General features: G+C 40.0%; 1 long non-coding RNA gene across 2 annotated transcripts in view; it reads right to left on the reverse strand.

Annotated features, from left to right (window-relative positions):
• Positions 1-1,931: 1,931 nt before the first annotated feature.
• The window catches only part of LOC140895676 (uncharacterized), an 87,574-nt gene continuing 76,877 nt past the window's right edge, over positions 1,932-12,628 (reverse strand). Inside the window, exons 3-4 of one of the 2 annotated variants that reach the window (XR_012154306.1) lie at positions 2,243-2,411; positions 1,932-2,125 (exon numbers count right to left, since the gene is read on the reverse strand). This is a non-coding gene — a long non-coding RNA (uncharacterized LOC140895676). Of the gene's footprint in view, positions 2,126-2,242; positions 2,415-12,628 lie in introns of both variants that reach the window. The other variant, XR_012154305.1, reaches the window with a different exon arrangement.

Here is a 12,628-nt window from a genome sequence, read left to right on the forward strand (position 1 = left end):
TGCTTTCTTTTCTCTCTACCCCATGCATGCCTACTTCCTGTGGGATTGAGTGTGGGACGGGTTGGCCAATCAGCCTGTTTTCCATTTTTTAACCTCCATCAAATCTGCCAGATGGCATTTTCTGCTTTCCATTTCTTGCACTCGATCTGGTGACGTATGAAAGTGACTAGGTGACTTTGAGTAGTAAAAATATGGTCAAAACTGGAAAAGGTTATACTGTACTTGATTCAAAGCATGATAAACAAAGTCTACCCTGCCTATCTGGAAGAGCCACCACTGCATTCTAAATGCAGAACTATCTGAGAACCCTTTCCCACCTCCCTCATCTCTTCCAAGGTTGGAGACTTCAAACTGTCCATCCACAGAAGAATGCAGAGTGGGTGTGGGCATCTCATCCTCTCCCCAGAAGATTCCATCCCTCAGAGTGGCTTGTAAGCACCAGAAAACTGGAAGTGGGGCAGCAGAATCAGCTAGCCACATAATGATAGAATGGGGAACACAGGCCAGTCAGCTCCAGAAGACTGAAAGGAGTGGGAGCAGGCCACGCAGCCAGGGTCAGATCAGCTGAGCCTGTAGCATCAGGCAATGTGATTCCCCCTCCTCCACAGAAAACCCCAAAACAGGTATCAGGCTAATAATGTTTACTTGCCATTTGTAAAGTGCTTGCAGACCTAGGGATAGAAATGTGCTAACGTACTGTTATAATTAAAATATGCTTCTTATGTGAATCATTGGAAAATATGCTCCTTATGTGAATCATTCCATCAGTGCTTAGCATTCGGCTGCCAGATGCAGATTGTCCTAGTGTTCACATATACCAAACCCTGCCCCCTTCTCTCATATTTCTTTGTGTGTGTGTGTGTAGAATATGAATGTCTACTGCTACCTACGTACATTGAACATACTGTGGTGTCCTCAACCTTAATTTCGTCCCTTTAGTTAGAAGAGCCATTAATGGTAGGGGACAGCCAGCTTTAAAAGATGTAATACTTGTTTCCCCCGTCCCCAGAACACTTTGCTGCTATTTGCAGTGGAAAAACAACTTTGAAAAGTTTCCAGAGTAACAAGCATGCAAATTACATCTGTCTGCAATGGGAATAGAACTTGGAGTAACCTCTTAGACACTGTTTCCTCTCAATGTTTTCCAGTTGGCATGACTTGTTCTTCCCGTGGAGATTTAGAGACGTCTCACAGGTATGTCTGTTTTCAGAAAGATAACCAGTTATGGTACTACTTTGACATACCTTTCTAAGAAATCTGGTTTTAAAATCATTCCTAAACTATACTTGTTCCCCTGTGCATGCTAGTCAAAAACTACCATCTGCACATCTGTTCTTCATACATGAGTATGCCTCAAATTATGAAACACAGAAAGTAAACAACAGTATAAAGCAACAAGAGATTGTACTACACCCTGAGATTTCCATAAACTTCCTAGAACAATTCTAACCCCTTGGAAATTAACCCTACCTCATAAGCACCCAACCTCCTTACCCCACATCCATATTCTATTACACTTGGGATTTTCCCAAACTTGCAATTGATTTGTACAGATATCTGGTAATTTAGCCAGATTGCTATTTGTACATATCTGTTCCCTAATAATGTATGAATAAGTGGGGTTTAAAATGGCTGCTACTGAAGGGAATCAGCCATTTTAATTATTGCTTGGCCTCCTACTTCCTCTATCTTCTGCCTTTCCTGCCTGCCATTTTTCTTCCTGAACCTCAGTCCAAATGGGGTTGGGCTTTACTGTGCAATCCCTCATACTGCCCAATCTGCCTCTCCATGAACCATACTCTGTTCCCCTGAGGCACTGTCCTTGCTGCCGCCTGTGATTCTCCTGCTGCCCAGCCTTCTTGCTGCCATGCAAGTGTCAGGGGGCCGGGGGGGCGGGGGAGAGGAGAGACCAAACATAGAATTACCACAAAATAAAAAATCTTTATTTCTCTTTGTACAAAAAATGAAATGCTCGCTATAACCATTTCCCACAAGGTCTTAAAAGGGAAATCAATCCAAGAGCCTCATTAGGGTACAAGATTTCATGCAAATACACCAGAAAGGGTAAAAATACACACTAATGTTCCTCAGGCTGCTGCTGGATTACGATCTCCATTCCTCTGATCTGAAAGGAAAAAGACAGCCAGTTAGGGTCAGACTGTAAAAAAAAAAGATTTTGTGCAGTTTCTGAGTGTGTAACACAGTGCAAAATTAACAAATGAAGCCTCAACATTCTACCTACCCATGATGTGGTGGTGGACAATGGCCTCGCCCCTCTCATTGGTGTCTTTGAATCCCCTCCTTATCTATAACTGACACATATATGGAAACTTAGTGGGGGATGTGACGGGGCTGCACACCCTTGCCCAGGGAAGAGCAGACATGCAGAAGTCTTGCTTCAAGTTAGCAGCCTGCTGGAGACAGAGAGGAGGGAAAAATTACTTTATCAAATGAAAAGAATACCAGAAAAACAACTGTATAAAAATGATATCAAGCCACAACCTATTTCTTCAAAGCCAGCTACATCCTCAGCAGACCTCTCCACTACATGCATTGCCTCACCCAAAAAGTGTTCAGAGAGCTTCCTTACATTATTGTTAGGTTTCAGAGTAACAGCCGTGTTAGTCTGTATGCGCAAAAAGAAAAGGAGTACTTGTGGCACCTTAGAGACTAACCAATTTATTTGAGCATAAGCTTTCGTGAGCTACAGCTCACTTCATCGGATGCATACTGTGGAAAGTTTAGAAGATCTTATTATATACACACAAAGCACGAAAAAATACCTCCTCCCACCCCACTCTCCTGCTGGTAATAGCTTATCTAAAGTGACCACTCTCCTTACAATGTGTATGATAATCAAGGTGGGCCATTTCCAGCACAAATCCAGGGTTTAACAAGAACGTCTGGGGGGGGAGGGTAGGAAAAAACAAGGGGAAATAGGCTACCTTGTGCAAGGTAGACTATTTCCCCTTGTTTTTTCCTACCCCCCCCCCCCAACGTTCTTGTTAAACCCTGGATTTGTGCTGGAAATGGCCCACCTTGATTATCAAACACAATGTAAGGAGAGTGATCACTTTAGATAAGCTATTACCAGCAGGAGAGTGGGGTGGGAGGAGGTATTTTTTCATGCTTTGTGTGTATATAATAAGATCTTCTAAACTTTCTACAGTATGCATCCGATGAAGTGAGCTGTAGCTCACGAAAGCTTATGCTCAAATAAATTGGTTAGTCTCTAAGGTGCCACAAGTACTCCTTTTCTTTTTACATTATTGTGTTCAGTCATTGTATGGAAAAATCTCTCCACTCATGGTGCTGCTTGTAACCAATTCATTGTTAAGTATTATTACTGTTACACAAAATGACACATACAACAGTGGCCTCTAGGCACAACCACAATACAAATAAATAATAATATGATCCGTCAATAGTTTCAGGATTAATATCATCCTAATATGATAATTCAGTCAAAATTCAAGACCTTGACACCTTCACTCATGTGTGATTACTTTCTCAGCGTGTGGTCCTGTTGATTTCAGGATGACATGAATTCAAATTTACTGTTTCACTTTTCTCCACAGCACAATTTCTAAATTTCCTGCCGCTGAACTCTTCAGGACGACCAAGCAAAATATTTTCAGTGGAGGTCACATGCCTCTAGAACGTGCTCTCTATATAGCCAGACTGTAACATACATGTCATAAGATACAGACCAGCAACTTTTCACTCAGCACTGCTCACTGAAACACATTCCCTTTCATTCCCTTACTCACATTCAAAATCCAATATTCACTTGGCATAACATCCTTCCCAATGACTTATGAAATAAAACAACGTTATCACTCTATATATTCAGTACGTCCCTTATAATTAAAGAAATAACAGAAGACACGCATCCAGTCATTGTTCTGCCTTACTGGAATACAGTGCACCCCTATACTTACCATTCACATAGATTTTTAATATCATTCCCAGTATTGTTTGAATACCCTCCAAACTACCTATCGCTGTGCCAGTTGGGAAAATGGAATGATGCCATATATAAACACCACAACTAATAACAATGAGAGAAAATGTCCACTCCAACCAAACCAGCTGCCTGGTGCTTACCCCCATATGTATAAATTCAGCAGTCAACACTACATAAATTGCCTCATACAAAAATATTTGAACTCTGACATCCTTTCAACAGGTTCAGGGATACTGTTTACAGTATTTCAGCCTGTCCCCAGGTTTTAATGTCATAAATGTTTTCAGCTACTGTTGTAACCGCTACTCTCAAACTTTAACCCTGTGACACCGCTGGCATAGTACATTCCACTGCTGACAATAGCATGCACACTCCAGGGGCTTAACTGTCAGCAACAAGCACTCCAAAACATTTCCTCCTTCCGTACTGCAACTGACAGCAGTAAATTACTTACAAACTATGGGCCTGATTCACCACTTCATCATGCCAATTTTCGGCTGGTGACTTGAATGGAAGTCATATAGGTGTAAAACTGCAGTAAGGTGGGTGGTGAATCACACCCTATGTATGTTCAGATAATTAGCATCTTTTCCCTTGAACCGTAATACACTTTCTCCGTAAATGGGCAACAGAACCAATGAGTGTACACATTTCATTTAGCCTATAAAGTAATTTTAGTAGCTATCATCATTGTACCATTTGAAATATTCTCTGTTCACATCAAATGATTTCCCCTGTAATTGATGTCATAAAGAATATCTGTGTTAAGTTGTCTTCATTTCCACAGTTTTCGATCCTTATGATGATCAATTATTTATGTACAGACCAAATGAAAGGCAAGATTGTAATGACCCCTAGGGGTTTAATGGTATTATAATAAATCTTGAGAGCAGAGCTCAAGTGGGTGTTGTTAACAAAAACCAGTGCTGGGCTAACATGCTATTTTTAGACATATTATTTTTTAGAGGAAGTGAGAGAATTGACTGGGAAGAGCTCAGTTTCTATAATTCCTCTCCTCTTGGTCTGCCAGTCAGCTTCCACCATTCAGCCCTTCCCTATGAGGCTCCCGCCACTCTCATCCCTTCCATCAAAAAAGAAAATTGTACATTTATTGCCAGTCCTATCAGCCCCATCACTTTGGCTGCCAGTTTGACCTCACTGTCTTCATGTCCCTAGGCCTTGCTATGCCAGAAACTCCAGCACGGCATTACAATATTTGTTTTACAAAGTGCCTAGTCTGACTTAAAAATTAATTTTTGTAGCAGGTTTATTGTGAAGCCTGCATAAAGTTAGAGATGGGTTTGAGCTGCAAAGTTTGCATCTGGATCAGAACTTCCCAAAGGCTGAGGCTATTTGGACCTAGGGCTTTGTTTCAAGCTCACAATACTCTCACAACTTGACATAGCACAACCATTAATCAATATTCATAATTTAGAAAACATCAGACCTTCTTGTAACTCACAGCAGATTTTAAAAATAATTTCCTTCATGCTCAAGACCCCATTTTTCCTCTACATGGATGAAACTCTCATTGACTCAAATGACGCCAAGATTTCATCCCATGTATTTTCTCTCTCTCTTTTCCCCCAATTCTCTATGGAAAAGATAGGTCAAGAAAGATATATGTCAGATATACCATGAAGAGATTTACTCACCCAATTGTAAATACATGGGGCCTTATTTATACAGAGGCCTCTTTACACTACCCTATAATAATTTGTTACAGTAGCTTGCGTAGTGTACAAATTAGCAACAGATGCAATATAGATCTGCATCTTCCAACGTCACTAGTGATTTTGAGTGCCTTAGGTTTTGGGTGCCCATTTTGAGATCCCTAATAGGGACCCAATGTTCAGATGGCAGGTACTCAGCACTCAAATTAGGTATGCAAGAACTGACGCACCCCATATCACTAGTAATTTTTTTTTCAAATGATCTCCATTGGTTTCCACTGATACAGGGACAAATTTTGAAGCCCTTGGTCAGGAAAAGACCATCATTGGAGTTTTTACTTTCGCGAGTGCTTTAAGATATTACCATTTCCTTTAAAAAGACACATGCTGCTAATACAAATTCCAATGCACTATTACATTCTGACATTGTATGAAAGGAAATCCTTTCCACAGTGAGGGGCAAACGATGTGACCAAAAGTCACAAATTCCAAATTCTTCGGACCAAATTCTGCATTAAAGTCAATGGGAGTTTTCTTCAATTAAGGACGGCACAATTTGGCCTCAATTGATTTGTACAAAAACAAATGAGGCAACTGTTACAATTAGTGCCTTTGCCATTATATTTCCTTTTCTTTGCTTTCACATTGCTTCTTCTCATAATGTACTTGGAAGAAATAATGACTCTTGTAAATGTCAGCAAGGAGCTAATTCGAAACTATAAAGCAATCAAATCCAGAAAGCAGACCAAGATTTAGCCTACTTCAATAACTAGAATTTACAGTCTCACACAATGAAATGTTTAATAGTCAACTATTTAGCTGTAGTGAATTAGACCTTCACTGTGGTCGTCTGATCACAGATCTCTATGGGTGGAAAATACTATGTAGGAGCTAATTGTTAAGATTATTTATTACTAACAGCAGCTCACTTTTTATAGAAGTATTCTGTTCCTTAAAGATGAAAGTAGGGATGGACAAAACAATCAGCACCTAACGACGAGCTGAAGTCTGACTTTTAAAGGCTTGGATTTCCCTCTCTTCCCAGGCTCCTTAAATCTTCTTTTCCTCCCTGAAACCCAAGTGACCTCCAACCTCCTATCTACCCTGTTCCAAATGCTTCCATAAGCCTCTGTGTTGTTGACAGCCACTTGGCTCAATACCAGGCCATACACATTTTGAATAGTTTGGCAGGCAGGATGCTCTGGGGTGCTTGTGATCAAGGAAGTTCTAGAGTGTGGGAAATGTGCAGCATATGGCCCTCCGAGGCGGTCATGCTCCTCGCAGCCTCAGATAGGGCTGGGACATAAAGGGGGCTGGGACATGAAGTGAAAGCAGCAAAGTGGTGGGGTAGGGGTAGAATCATAGAGTTCAAGGCCAGAAAGGAGCACCGGGTCATCTCATCTGACCTCCTGTATATAACCCAGCTCCTGCACATGAACCCAACAACCAAATGAGATCAAAGTGTTCCAGCCCACAAGAGACTAGACTATGATGTGCCACAGGCAGAGACTAGGACGAGCTGAGGTGCACCAGTGCCCAAGGCCCCTGCAGTGGCAGAATATCCAAAAGATTAGGATAAGCACCTAAACATTTGGATTATTTAACATTTTTATAGATCCACAGATTCCAAGTCCAGAAGGGATCATTGTGATCATCTAGTCTGACCTCCCACATAACACAGGTCATAGAATTTCCCCAAAATAATTATTAGAGCACAGCTTTTAGAAGAAACCTCCAATCTTGATTTAAAAATGGTCAGTGATGGAACGTCAACATGGGCCCATCACTAAACGTTTAACCTGCCCCCCAAATAATCCTTCCAATTCACATATTACAGACAGTTGTTTGCCAGTAGACCAATAATAGGTAAAAGGCGTATTTAATAGTAGATGGTATTTTTCAATTTCCATTGAGTTCCCATGGGAATGCCCACAAACAGCACAAAGGACTTTTGCACCAGCACTTGTAAGGTGCATCAGGAATTGTCATAGTGCCTGGGGGGGTGACAGTGCTTGTGTAGTTAATAATGCTGTTGTCTACAATAAGAAATGCACACAGCAGTGTGGCTCACCAGATCCATTATTTCTGACAATAAATCTCAACAAAAAGTGTTGCTTTTTAAAGGACATCCCAGTCTTGAGAAATTATGTGGGCAACATGTGAGGACAGTGTAGTATGAAACGAGAAATTTTGTATGACATCCTGGCTCTTCATGTGAAAAATGGCCTAAGATTCCATTCGTTACTGAGGTCTGCAGGGCTTAAAGAATACAAAGTAAATATACAAAAGGCTTCTCTCCTTAGATAGCATTTATCCTCTCAAGTGTGGAGGTATGTTTGATTAATGTGTAGCAATCTAAGGGATAAGATGTCATGTTTGTGTTGCGTGAAATGTGAAATGACAAGGGACTCGTGATGTTTCCTCATGGTGCTTTTATGTTCAATTATCTTGGTTTTTAAGCGGTTTGTTTTGCTCCTGCTATTTGTATAGGCCCATGTGGATATTTTAGTATTTGGATCACATGACTTAGGTCACACAGGATGGAGTTTTGTATCTGGTATGTTTTGCCTTTGAATAGGTGCCAAAAGCTCGCTTTCCTATATACACATTGGACCATCGTGCACAGCATTCACAGATGAAATTCCCTTGTGAGGGTTTTGCATCGGGTAGAACTGCATGGCTAGAGCTGCACTTGCCAAAGGTGATTAATGTACTAAAAGGTCCTTGTGAATCCTGCTTCTTTAACTAAAATGAGCAGGAGTTCATGAAAAGGATACTCCAGTGCAGAGTCCATGTCCTAGTGGTTCTTAGAAATCCTCATACATCCTGAATCACAGACAAAATATCTGAAGAGAAGTATAATGGGCCTTCTTTGTTGGTACAATACAGTCTCTTTGCATTGGCTTAGCTAGGGGAAGGAGTCACAGATCAGCTGCATTCCTGTTTGATTTTCCCTCCCTCACCAGTTTTCAGAGTAATAGCCGTGTCACGAAAGCTTATGCTCAAATAAATTGGTTAGTCTCTAAGGTGCCACAAGTACTCCTCCCTCACCAGGTGGTAGAGATAGCTTATAGAATGTTTCCACATCGCAGATTGGAGGCTGAAATGCAAGTGTTTCTTTTTATTACTCCTTTGCTTCTGCTACCTTCTCCTGCTCCTCAACTCCCAAGGGCACTTCTTTCACCTTTTCTATCCACTCAGTCTGTGGTCCCAGCATATGGAATTCTACTGGCAATTGCAGGCACCAGGTAGCATTGTCTGGATGCCTCTCGTCTCTGCAAGCCCATTGTATGTGACTTGGTGCTGACGACATAGCTGGTTGTCCTGATAGTTATGGAGTTGTCAGAAAATTAGGCACTTTTCGGAACAGGCATAGTTAAAAATGAACTTTAATATTAGAGACTTCTCTTTTCTTCGAGTGCAAACTGTTTTATCGGGGCTTGTCTTGGTTCCCTCCCCACTCTGAACTCTAGGGTACAGATGTGGGGACCCGCATGAAAGACCCCTCTAAGCTTATTTCTACCAGCTTAGGTTACAACTTCCCCCAGGCACAAATTCTTTGCCCTTGGAGGGTACGCTGCCACCACCAAGTGATTTAACAAAGAATCAGGGAAAGAACCACTTGGAGTTCCTATTCCCCCAAAATATCCCCCCAAACCCTTACACCGCCTTTCCTGGGGAGGCTTGAGAATAATATCCTAACCAATTGGTTACAAAGTGATTACAGACCCAAACCCCTGGGTCTTAGGACAATAGAGAAATCAGTCAGGTTCTTAAAAGAAGGATTTTATTTAAAAAAGAGGTAAAAATCACCTCTGTAAAATCAGGATGGAAAGTACCTTTACAGGGTAACAAAAGATTCAAAAACACAGCAGAACTTCCTCTAGGCTTAGTTTCAAAGTTACAAAAAAACAGGAATAAACCTCCCTCCAGCAAAGAAAAATTCACAAGCAAAACAAAATATAATCTAACACGCCTTGCCTGGCTTTTACTTATAATTTTTGTAATATGAGAGACTTTTAGGATGGTTTATAGGAGAAGGAGTTTTCTAACCTGATGCTTCTCTGCTTCCAAAGAGAACACACAAAAAACAAAGAACCTTCCCCCCACCCCAGATTTGAAAGTATCTTCTTTCCCCATTGGTCCTTTTGGTCAGGTGCCAACCAGGTTATTTGAGCTTCTTAACCCCTTATGGATAAGGAGGAATTCTAGGCTACTCTTAGCTGTATGGTTATGACAGGGCTCATTGACCCAAAGCTCTTGCTCTTACTCTTGAGTATTAAGTGACATGACAGATCATGTGAAAATGACAGCTGGGGTGAAGTCAATAGAAGTTTTGCCATTGACTTCAGTGGGGCCAGGATTTCACCTATGGTTTTTATTTTTTTAGAGTAGCTTGGCAGATAATGGCAGCTTGATTATATGAATGGGGAGCTCTACTGAGGAAACTGAAGAAACACTGCTGGGAGTAGTTATAGATGCATGTGACTGCTATATGATGGCAGTTTCTGAGTAGCATTACCTCATTTTATATGGCTTGTTTATTTTTTCCCTTTATTATGGAGATTCTTCTCTAACCCCATAAAGCAGTAAAGGAATCCAACATACCATTATAAGATAGGATGAACATGGCTTCGTTGTATTTAATTTTGTATTTTTCCTCCATGCAATAAAAACATTTCATCATAACCAACCAAACCCTCTATGACTGTTCTTACAAGACCAGGGTTGTTAGTCCTGACCAAATTCCAGTTTAGATAATTATATTCTTCCTACCTAATTTCCACCTGCAGTCTCAAATAGATACACTCCTTGTCCTAAACTACTCTTGAGTAGCAGTGCTATGCACTGTTAAACAAGCACTGCATTCTAATCCAAAAGGTTGCTGCAGTCCAGTGATTTCTCTTTCTGTAAGTTTATGAAACATTTGGGGATCTCTTAGGAGAATATTATAGGTAAGACTGCTTTTAGATAAGCATAGAGTAAGGGGTGGCACATACCTGGGCCACCACAGAAGAAGCACCAGGAAGGATGTGTCACAATTCCATTCTGTGATCTCTTCTTGCTGTGGGAATGGTGTACATTCCTTGACTCCTTTTTGAGGCATACCTTACTCCCTCTCCTGATGCCTAGCTAACTCCACTGGTGCACAGGGCATGAAGCCATTATTATGGACTCTTCCTGCCCACCAGTTTTTGATGGGGAGGAGGGGAGTATTGGGTCCCTAGCTCTTGCTCTCCATCCCGCATCTCAACTGTGCTCTAGGTAGCCTTAACATAGCCATGCAGAAGAGCCAAGATCCCTTACACTCCAACCTGACTGCACTAGGAATAATTAAAATCCAGCCCTATATAATATGAGATATGTAATATCTACATACAAGGGCCTATTATTGTTAGAATATTGTTGCTTAGACCTCTACCCTTCAGATAGATTTGCGCATTACACTGCTTATATTCACCTATCACTCTAATTCTCAGAAGAACTACTGTGTAATAACAAGGAAGTCCATTTCTAAAATTCATAACAATAATTTTTAATCTCATTCCTGCTTGCATTTCTTAACAAAAGAAATGGTCAATACTACATTGTTCTATAAATCAATAAAGTCTCACAGTATCACATACTTTACACTCTTGAAATGCGTGCCTAACTCCAAAATGCATTTAGAAATTAGTACAATGTATTTAGAAATTAGCCATTAACAAACTATCAAATTACAAAAACATAATACAAAGGTCACATGCAGTGAATGCAAGTCTGTTTTATGCACTTTAGTTTTCCATTTCTACATAGAATATAACTTTTTTAAAATGTGTTGGAGAAATTTAATTTCTTATATTTAGAAACTAACTTTTTGGAAAATACATATGTACTACTGCATAAAGTTAGTAAGGTTTAATGCCTATACAGAACAAAAGAGGAAACATGTTCACACTTTCAGTTGACTCTGTGAGAGATGGAAAGAGTTTTAATTCTGGCTATTGCAAGAGAGGCCTTTATAATTTATAGTTTTCAACTCTGATAGATGTGCAACATAACTATAGGTTATAGAGACAAAACTTTCAAAAATGTTTTGGCCTCATCTACTAGCTGATATTAAAATAGCTCCCCTCCCCCCGGAATCTAATGTGAAAGCATAAACCTGAATCTGCCTTTTGTAAATATCTGTCTTTAAGGACCACTTAGTGGACAAACATAGCACAACAGGTTTTATATAACTATTCTCACTTCCTCCCTCTTTCGAAAAGGTTCTACGAAGAATGAACATCTTTATCCTTTCCCTGGAGGGACATTTTTAAAAACACAATATACCAATTTTGTTGTGTTGTGGTTTTTTCAGTATGAAAAAAAGTAAGGATGGTGGGGGAAGGAAGAATTTACAAACATCGAATATATTTTCATACTTTTTCATTTCAGTTCAATAAATCGAATGTTTGGGGTCCCAGACGACCTAGATCTCAGTGTGTCCCTGCAGCACTGGAACTCCAAACACAAAACCACAGAGATAGTTATTGAAAACTGGTAAATGAAACTAACTATGAGCCGAAAGTGAAATTGTGTGACCTAGTTTCACTCACTAAGCTAAGTCAATTGCAAAACAGAAACAGAGGCATAAATATTGAAAACTAATTAAGAGTTTTTAAAAAATTCTTCAATTGTAATAATCTAAGTTTGTAATAGCCTTAGGTATTGTTCCTTCCTCAGTAAAGGAATTGTTTTAATTATTTTTTTCATGTGACTATATTCAATTTAGTAAGCAACACATGGTTCATCATCACATAAAATGAAGCTTGTCATTTGTGTAGTTATCTCCTACATCCCAAAGAATAAAGATATATTTGTTTATCTGTGAAAGGTTCTCATCAATTTATCTTTATTCAGATCTCTTAAATAATTACTTATTACAGAATCTTGCACATTTCCTTATCCCACTAAGATAAAGTGCTGTCCTACTAGACATAAGATCACCACTGTGGATCATGTA

This window comes from Lepidochelys kempii, chromosome 11 (assembly GCF_965140285.1).
Source record: "Lepidochelys kempii isolate rLepKem1 chromosome 11, rLepKem1.hap1, whole genome shotgun sequence".
Lineage (NCBI taxonomy): Eukaryota > Metazoa > Chordata > Testudines > Cheloniidae > Lepidochelys > Lepidochelys kempii.